This window comes from Phyllostomus hastatus, unplaced genomic scaffold, assembly GCF_019186645.2.
Source record: "Phyllostomus hastatus isolate PE091 unplaced genomic scaffold, TTU_PhHast_1.1 phas_contig_137, whole genome shotgun sequence".
Lineage (NCBI taxonomy): Eukaryota > Metazoa > Chordata > Mammalia > Chiroptera > Phyllostomidae > Phyllostomus > Phyllostomus hastatus.
Window position 1 is genome coordinate 11,228,644 of NW_025333583.1, and position 9,514 is coordinate 11,238,157.

A 9,514-nucleotide genomic window follows, 5' to 3' on the forward strand; every position below is an offset into this window, starting at 1 on the left:
CAATCCCTCTTTTCTCTTGTGAGGACTGACTGCCCATAGATTTAAAGTCATTGCTTTGTCCGTTGAAGAGCAAAAAGAGTTTCAAGCCCCCTAGCAAGCCATTGCTGAATTATTCAGAAATTTCAACCCACACCCGAATGCAGGTGTAAGTCACAGCCAGTCATCTATCTGCCTGTTGAGGTCCTTCATCCTTGTCAGTGAGAGAAAGATGATTCAGGTCTAGGGCGGGAGCTTCTGTTGTGGCGGAACAAGGAAGGTTATACAAGCCCTGTACTCACTCCTGCCTCTCACTCCCCATTCTCACGATTTCCCCGCGGCTGTCCTCCCCTCACTGGTCCAAGTTTCCCATCACAGAAGCCATTCGCAAAGCATGGCCTTGCCCATAAATTTAAGAAACCTAGGTAGGAAAGTGTATTGTAAGAAAGAGTTCTGTAAATTGTAAGTTTTTCAGTTATTTTCAGGATATTTTGGGGATCTTCTGTAGATGGAAATGGGGCTTCCATCAAAATCTTTTGTTCTTTAAGTAGTCATTGAAAGATGCCTAGTTCTGTGATTTCTAAAAACAAATAAATTTTTGAAAAATGTATCACTATGGAAAGATAGTGGGCAACAGGACAGATGTTTTTGTGAGTTTCGATGACACTTATTCTATGTCCATGTATTCACACTAACTCTGCATGGGCCGTGAAATGAGTTGGTCTGATTACTTCACTCATCTCCTCCAGTCAGGTCCTTTATCAGTAGATTTGTAGGCTGTCTTACTAACAGCGATGGCATGCCCTCGACACCTTGATTATTTACCCTTGAGATTTAGGATGGCTTTTTGCTTTACTATTTTTTCCAGAGTATAACTGGTACTGTACAGACAGCTTGACACCTTTTTTTGGAAGATATTTGCACTGAAAGTGTAAAATATTCTATCAGCATCTTAGGTGAATCTGCACCAGAGAGGGGTCTAGAATACACCACATCTTGTAGATGTGGTGACTATCAAAGTAATTTGAAGATGATGCCAGAAATGGCTTCCTACATTCAAAATGCTGTCATTTATCGTTTTAAACTTGATGCATTTCTTTGACTACTCAGAAAGGACACAGGCAACTTGTTTGCTTCCTTGCTTTCCTTTTTATAAGGAACTTGTTGCAGGAGGTCTGAGTATTAAACTCTCACAACTTGCACTTTTTGTACTAAGTCACATGTTTCAATTCCTCATTCCTCAAGATATTGAGATAATTAGCTACAGCTTATGATTGTTTCTTGCCTCGGAACCAATTCTTATACTGAATAAAAATATGTACTTCTTATACTGATCAGACAGAGTAAGCAACCCATTCTATCATCACCTTCAAAGCCATTGCATTCCCGCCAATTGAATGGTTTTCTAAGTAGTTTGCATTTTCTGTTTGAAAGAGAACAACAAAACAATAACATTTTTTAAAAGATTTTATTTATTTATTTTTTGAGAGAGGGGAAGGGAGGGAGAGAAACATCAATGTGAGAGAGAAACATTGATCACTTGGCTTCACACACCGCCAAGTGGGGGACCTGGCCTGCAATCCAGGCACATGCCCAGACTTGGAATTGAACTGGTGACCTTTTGGTTTGCAGTTCATAGTTTAGTCCACTGAGCCACACCAGGCAGGGCAACAACAGCATTTTTTTCCTCTGAACTTCCCTGGTTGTTTATTGACCGTTGAATGACAGAATGAGTCTATTCTGTATTATACTTCAGTCATTGCTAGACACCATTCATTATACTTGACTTATAGTTTTCAGTTTAAATAAAGTTTTCAGACAATCATTAGGCATTAAATTGGGTGTTCTGTATAAGTCGAACTGTAGTACATTAGTGTTCGGGTAGGGTATTGCATTTCCCCCATGAATCTATTCTCCCTCCCTTCTTTTCGTAAGTCTGCACTAGGAAAGGCAAGTGGCAGCTGCAGGTATTTCACAGACCTGAGCTGTCAGTCTCTCCAGGTTGCTCACCCTGCAGCTGGAGATCCTGTGGCTACAACCAGCCACACATCTATAATATTTCATTCGGAGCGGAGTAGACATCCCCTTATCCCCAGGGCACTCACAGCTGAGTGAGGCAGCTGATGCTCTTCCCCTTGAAAATCTAATCTGTTTTATGACTCATGAACTTCCCTTAGTGGAGACATGTTACCTATTATCCATTTGTATACGGGTGTTCTTTCATTGTTTTCTGCTGCACTGCAAATTATTTTTTTTTCTGACTTATTTGATGTTAATTGCTTCAATCAACTCTTTAAAAGATACAGTTACATTTGTTTTCTTTCAGTCCCCTAGCAACTTTTCAGTTCTTCAAGACCTTACAAAAATAATTTAGGCTCCTGTGAATTCATTAACAAATTCCCTTCATAATTTAGGATTCTTGTCAGACCTGCCAATGTGTGCAGAGCAGAATCAAAATGAGCATTCCCTTAACCTGCTTACAAAACAAAAACAAGTAGGAAACTCCTATTCTTTTCATATAATTTCCCTTGAAATTGTTCATTGTTATTTTCTTTTAAAAACGAGAGCATTTTTTCTTATTCGTCTTAGACCATAATTGTTTGAGAATTTTCATCCATCAACAGGCTTGCAGTGTTTTAAGGGAAATCCGTGGACAGTGTTTGTCAAGCTCACATGTTTTCCTAAATTCACTGAACTGACATCAGTTTTCTAATTGTTAGTGGTGGTGAGTTTTACTGTGTGAGAACAGTTGGCACTCAAAAGTCCTGTTGAGGTCGCCCTGGCTTTCTATTTCTCCAGAAATGAGGTCCCTTGCCTAAGATTGCTGGTGGATCATTATACATGCTTATATTTTCAGGATACAACACAAATATTAATCATTTAAATGTTTAAACCTTTTCTACCCATGAATGTAAGTGGTCAATATCTAGTCTACTATATTTTAAAAAACATTTCTACCTTTTATTATATGTCATGGTAAATTTATTATTTACTTTCTATTTCTTCAGATGTCTTATTCACTGATACCCCATTTTTTTTATCTGATTTTGAAATCATTTCAATCTCACTAAAAATTGACAAGAACATTACAATGGGCTTTCTATTCTTTTTACCTAGATTCACTATTTGTTAACATTTTGCAATATTTACTTTATCATTTCCTAGTGCACGCTCTCTCTATCCCTCTTTCTCCCTCTCTCCCTCTGTGTGTGTGCGTAGGTACGCACATAATTGTATACTTGTATGTATCTTGGTGACAGAGATACTTAAATATAGGTTTGTTTTCATGAACTATTTGAGAGTGGGCTTGCAAGCGTCATGTGCCTTTACCCCCGAAATCCTCAGCGGGCATACGTTTTGTCGGACTAAGGATTTTCCCTTACATAACCACAGGACGATGACCAAACTTAAATTTAACATGGATCCTACATCATGATGTAACCTAGAAGACATTTTCAAATGTTACAGTTTCACTGGCTGTCTTACTAATGTTCGTTCTTCGTTTTTCTCCCAGTCCAGGGTCCAGTCCAGGAACCACGCTGCACTCAGTTGCCACCCCTTCACTGGAACAGCACTTTCCTTAGCCTTTGTCTAAAGTGACACTAATTTTTTAAATGTTTTTTTTTTTTGATTGAGAAGATTTAAGTTCTACTCTCCTAAGAAATTTCAAGTATGTCATACAGTGTTATGATTATAGTGACCATGTTATACATTAGGTACTCAGACCTGAATCATCTTAACAGCTAGATGTTTTGTACCGTTTTGCAAACCTGTCTCTTTCTCCCCCCCCCCCCCCCCCCCCCCCCAGCCCCTGGCAAGCATGAATTTGTTTTGTTTCTAAGTGTTCACTGGATTTCACATGTAAATGAGACTACACAGTGTTTCTTTTTCTGTCTGGATTATTTCACTTAGCATAAGACCCTCAAGGTTCATCCACGTTGTTACAAGCAGTAGAATTGTCCTAGGCTGAGTAAATTCCATTGTATATATGTACCAATCTTCTTTATCCACTCAACCATTGACAGACACTTGGGTCGTTTTCCAACCTGGGCTATTGTCAGTAATGCTGCAATGAACATATGAGTGCAGATATCTCTTTGATTTGGTGTTTTAATATTTTTGGATTTATACCCGGATATGGGATTGCTGGATCCTATAGTACTTCTATTTTTAATTTTTGAGGAACCTTCATACTGTTTTCCAGAGTGGCTGCACCAGTTTATATTCTCACCAACAGTGCACAAGAATTCCCTTTTCTCTACATAAAATGACATGAACATTTTTGAAGAATAGTGGTTAGTTACTCCGTAGAATGTCCCTCAGTTTGAATTAGTTTGAGATTTCCCTCTGATTAGATTTAGGTTTTGCATTTTGGAGGAGGACTATCATCAAAGAGAAATTATGTCTTAGGACACATAACTTCTCATATCAAGATCTCTTTGTAATTTGTACTACTTTGTGATATATGACTAATTTATGGGGAGATATTTGAGATTATATAAATATCCTGTTCCTCATGAAACTTTCATCATCTAAGCATCCATGGATGATTCTTGCTTAAATTAATTATTGATTGATTAATTAATTATTAATCAATTGTTTGAACCATGATTTTCTATATCCTTTATTGCTCCCACATTATAATGTGAAGAAGAGCTTTCCTTTCTCCCTCATTCATTTATTCATTCATTTAATTATATCAGCATGTATTCTTGAATTCTTTTTTTAAAAGATTCTATTTATTTTTTAGAGAGAAGGGAAGGGAGGGAGAAACAGAGGGAGAGAAATAGCAATGTGTGGTTGCCTCACAGGTGGCCCCCACTGGACACTGGCCCACAATCCAGGCATGTGCCCTGACTGGGAATCGAACGGGCGACCCTTTGGTTCACAGGTCCATGCTCAATCCAGTGAGCTACACCAGCCAGAGTGGATTCTTATTTAATTATTCCAGTTATATGTTATTATGCTTATTATTTAAATCGAGGCACAAATTGTCTCAAATTTGGTCAGTGGGGGCTCCTTTGGGACTTTGTTTTTATACTCTCATTTTCTTTTGCTCCATACATAGATCCATATGAGTTTTATTTGTTTCTATGTACTATGTAGTTCATGTACTATCTGAATCACAAAAGTTTCATTTTAATGAAATCCTCAGATAGTAACATTAGGTAAAAGTGTAACTTTCAGAAAGTTAAAAATATGACTCCTACACAGCCATAGTGAGTGTTAATTATTTTACTCTTTAGTGAAGGGACCAAAAACATGATAAATCTAATTAAAGGGGAATTTGAGAGCCTGAGTACTTACAGACAATAAAACATGGAATGCTGAAATAAGATTGCACAGCCAGATATCAAACTGGTTAATAATGCAGCGTAGCAATAAAATCGTGTTTGTGCTTTCTTTTCTACAAACAGAAATCTGCAAATTAACATCTCATTTCACAGAGACCAGGCACATATGAACATTGCATGCTACTCTTCTACTTTAATAGAAAGTCAAAAATTTTCATTGGTATCTTTTGTGGACCTTCTTAAATCTCTCTTACTGCAGGGTAAGCCCATTTTACCTGGGAAGTTAGAACTTGTCCGCTGCAATAATCCCACCGGAATGGGAAGACTCAGTGGACTCTTGGCCTCCTCCTCTTTAAAATAATTAATTGTTTACATGTTTTCTGTTTCTGTTTTTTTTTTATCTTTGAGTGTTTTTTTCTTTTTCTGGACATGAAAATCTTTTTCACAGTTCTTCAAACTGTGGAATGCCAAACAGGAGACTGTATTCCTCTGGGTCCAACAAATACCAGGCACACATGGTATCTGTGTTATTTCAACATACCTGCAGCTGCAAATGCTATATGGGGTAGCACCCTAGACTTATTATTTTTTGACCCATAAATTAAAACATAAGATATCATAAATTGCCAGATTTTCTACTTATTTTTATAAATATGTTTATATTGCTTACTCTTTACACATTCATTTATTCATTAAAAATATATTTATTGTTGTAAAAAATACATACATTAAATTGACTATCTTAACCTGTTCTAAGTGTATAGTACTCAACTGTATACTTAAAACAGTACTTAAACTGTTCCCATTCTTTTTTTTTTTAAGATTTTATTTATTCATTTAGAGAGAGTGGAAGGGAGGGAGAAAGAGAGGATGAGAAACATCAATGTGTGGTTGCCTCTCATGTGTCCCCCACTGGGGACCTGGCCTGCAACCCAGGCATGCACCCTGACTGGGAATCAAACTGGCAACCCTTTGGTTTGCAGCCCGAGCTCAGTCCACTGAGCTATACCAGTCAGGGCATGTTCCCATTCTTGAGTAACCGTCTCCAAAATTTTTTTATCCTGTGACACTGAGGCTCTCTACTCATTACAAAATGATTCCCTGTTTCTCCAAACTTGTTCTGGCAACCACCATTCTATTTTCTGATTCTGTAGGTTTGATTATTCTAGGTAATTCATATTAGTGGAATTACACAATATTTGCCTTTTGGGAACTGGCTCATTTTACTTAGCATGATGTCCTGAAGGTTCATCCATGTCTTAACATATGTCAGAATATTTAAGGCTGAATGGTATTCACTATGTGAATATACCACAATTTGTTTATTCATTCGTCAGTGGCTACTTGGGTTGCTTGTACCTTAGCCATTGTGGATAATGCTGTTGTGAACATGGTTGTGCAAATACCTCTTCAGGATTTTGCTTTCAGTTCTTTTGGATATATACCTAAAAGTGTAATTGCTGGACTGTATTTTTAATTTCTTGAGGAACCTCCATCCTGTTTCTCACAGTAGCTGCACTGTTTTACATTCCAACTGACAATCACAAAGGTTCCATGGAATTTCTCTACATCCTGGCCAGTCCTTGTTTTCCGTTTTTGTGGTAGTAGCCATCCCAGTGGTGGCTACTATGAGACAATGTCTTGCTGTGGTTTGCACTGGCACTTCCCTAATGATTTGTGATGCTGAGCCTCTTTTCATGTGTTCGTTGGTCATATGTGTATCATCTTTGGTCACTCATTTAAGTTCCAGTTTGTGTCCTGAGTGCTAGAGAAACAAAGATAAATGAAGTTTCTAGACCTTAAGAAGTTCAGTTTACTCGGGAAACTAATCTGTCAGCAAATGACTGTGAAACAAAGTAAGAAATGTCCAGAGAAAAGTGACGAGAGTACGCACAAAGTGCTTTCCGGCCATTTGTGTCCCCTGGTTATCGCTCATACTCTCTTTTTAGTATTTGCTTCTGAATATACTGATGGTCACTTATACCTTATTCCATCAGAGACAATTTACAAGTCTTCCCTTTCAGCTGCTAATACTTACCCTTATTATTCATTGGCTATTGCAATTGAGTTGAATTTCCTCAGGCCCCTAATTGACCAGAATAAAGCAAAATAGGTTTCTGAAGTTTATTTCAGTTTGCACAATGGTTTGTGGTTGTCACGATGCCTAGGGCCTGACACACGGCCTTCCTGCCAGTTCCTAAGCTCTAGGAATTTCTTATCTACTTTACATTTAAAAGATCAACATTCTCTCCCTCAACAATTGTTCTTTCCTTTCCTCAGTGTAAGCATGGCTTGGACACTGCACTGCATGTCCGCCACCCCCCCCCCACCGCCGCCCCGCCACCCTCCACCAGTCCTCTTTGACACAGAGTCCGGAAGAATCGGGAGAAAGAGGAGTACGGGGGAATGAATATGAGACCCCATCTGTTCCCAGCATGTGATCGGCTGACCCGGGGTGCTGCCTGTATTTGAGAAATGGTCACTGACTAAGAAATGTATTCCTTTAGAATTCAAGTTCATACGGAGTCAGCCATAGTTCTTAAAGTGTTAGCAATCAAACTACTTAGTCTGAACCACAAAGCTAATACCTGTATGCTGGGATATTAGAAATCCATTTGTTTTCACTCAGGAAATAGCTAGATCAGGAGTAGAATCAGACTTTTGTGAAGTATAAACTGACAAAGGCCCAGAGCAGATTTCTCCCTGTAAGGAAAGTATCAATGATCCCTACTAGGCTGATAGTTAGCCATTAACTACCTATCAACATTTGACTAAATTCCTTATGCTCTTTAGTTGTATGTATGTCAGTTTGGGGTAATTTGGTATTTCTCAGAAATCACTGCTGTTGCAGTATTCTGGGATAGCTGAAAATAGGGCAGCATTTACTCAATTTGCTACAAAAATAATTTCAGTTACAGCCTGCCATTTTCTTTCTACCCTGAGACAAGATTTTGTGAGTATAAGGACATGATCCTGTATATTAAGCTGGACAAGAATAGATGTTAAAAGTCACCAACAGTCATACTGACAGTTGAATATGCCTTCCATTCTAAAATTTGAACAAACTGTGACTTAAAATGTATAGTTGGAGTAATATTTAAGAGCTTGATATCAGTCTGTTTCCTGAGAGTTATTTGCTGAAAGGTATCTCGGTAAATTGTACCAAATAAAATAGTGAGTACCAAGCAAAAATCTGTTAGACTCCTGGCAATTTGTAGGGTTGTAGCACAGTGCTGTCACCGCGTGGTCCTCATCTGGTAGTATCTCAATATTGAGAAGCTTTTTTATAAAGGCAAATTCTCTTTGATATGGGCAATTTTTTTAAAAAAGAGAGCAATTTCTAAGTGAATCTTAAGGAGAAATAGAGCCCTGGCTGGCGTAGCTCAGTGGATTGAGCGTGGGCTGCGAACCAAAGTGTCACAGGTTTGATTCCCAGTCAGGGTACATGCTTGGGTTGCAGGCCATGACCCCCAGCAACTGCACATTGATGTTTCTCTCTCTCTCTCCCTCCCTTCCCTGTCTAAAAATAAATAAATAAAATCTTAAAAAATAATAATAACATTTAAAAAAAGAAGAAATAGAAAACTTAAATAGCCCTATAACTCTAGAGAATAGATGTGCAAAAACTATATACAAAAAGCTACAAAACTTTGCTGAAGGAAATCAAAGAAAACTTAAACAAAGGGAGATATTTGCCAAGCATAACTCGGAAGTCTCAGGATTAAGATAGCAATGCTTATTCAGTTCTCTCCATATTGAACCAATGTAATACCAACCAAAATCCTGGCAGGATAATTTTAAAGGAATTGACAAGCTTATTCTAAAATCTACATGGAAATTCAAAGAACCCAGAAGAGCTAAAACAATTTTGAAAAAGAAAAACAAGTTTGGAGGACTAATAGTACCGATTTCAAGGATTACTGTAAAAGTATAATATTCAACACAGTTTGGAACACAGATAGAGACACCAGACATACATCCACACATACCGGGCCCAACTGGTTGTCACAGATAGACTTGCGTGCTTTAACGATGCTGAAACAATTGGATATGTGTATGGAAAAAAGTAAACCTCTATTCATACAGGATACCATACCTAAAGCTAATCTGAAATGGACCTAAAAGTGAGAGCTCAAACTATCAAACTTCAGGAAACAAACAGAGGATAAACAAACATAGAGTTAGGCAAAGAGTTTTTAAAAAGGGCAGGAAACACAAACCATGAAGGTCATGCAATTTCATAG

The 9,514-nt window shown here is 38.0% G+C and overlaps 1 non-coding gene across 1 annotated transcript; it reads right to left on the minus strand.

Annotated features, from left to right (window-relative positions):
- Nucleotides 1-1,913: 1,913 nt before the first annotated feature.
- LOC123830118 lies at nt 1,914-2,040 on the minus strand. The gene has a single exon (XR_006787703.1). It is a non-coding gene; the product is annotated as a small nucleolar RNA SNORA44 (small nucleolar RNA).
- Between the last annotated feature and the right edge of the window lie 7,474 nt (nt 2,041-9,514).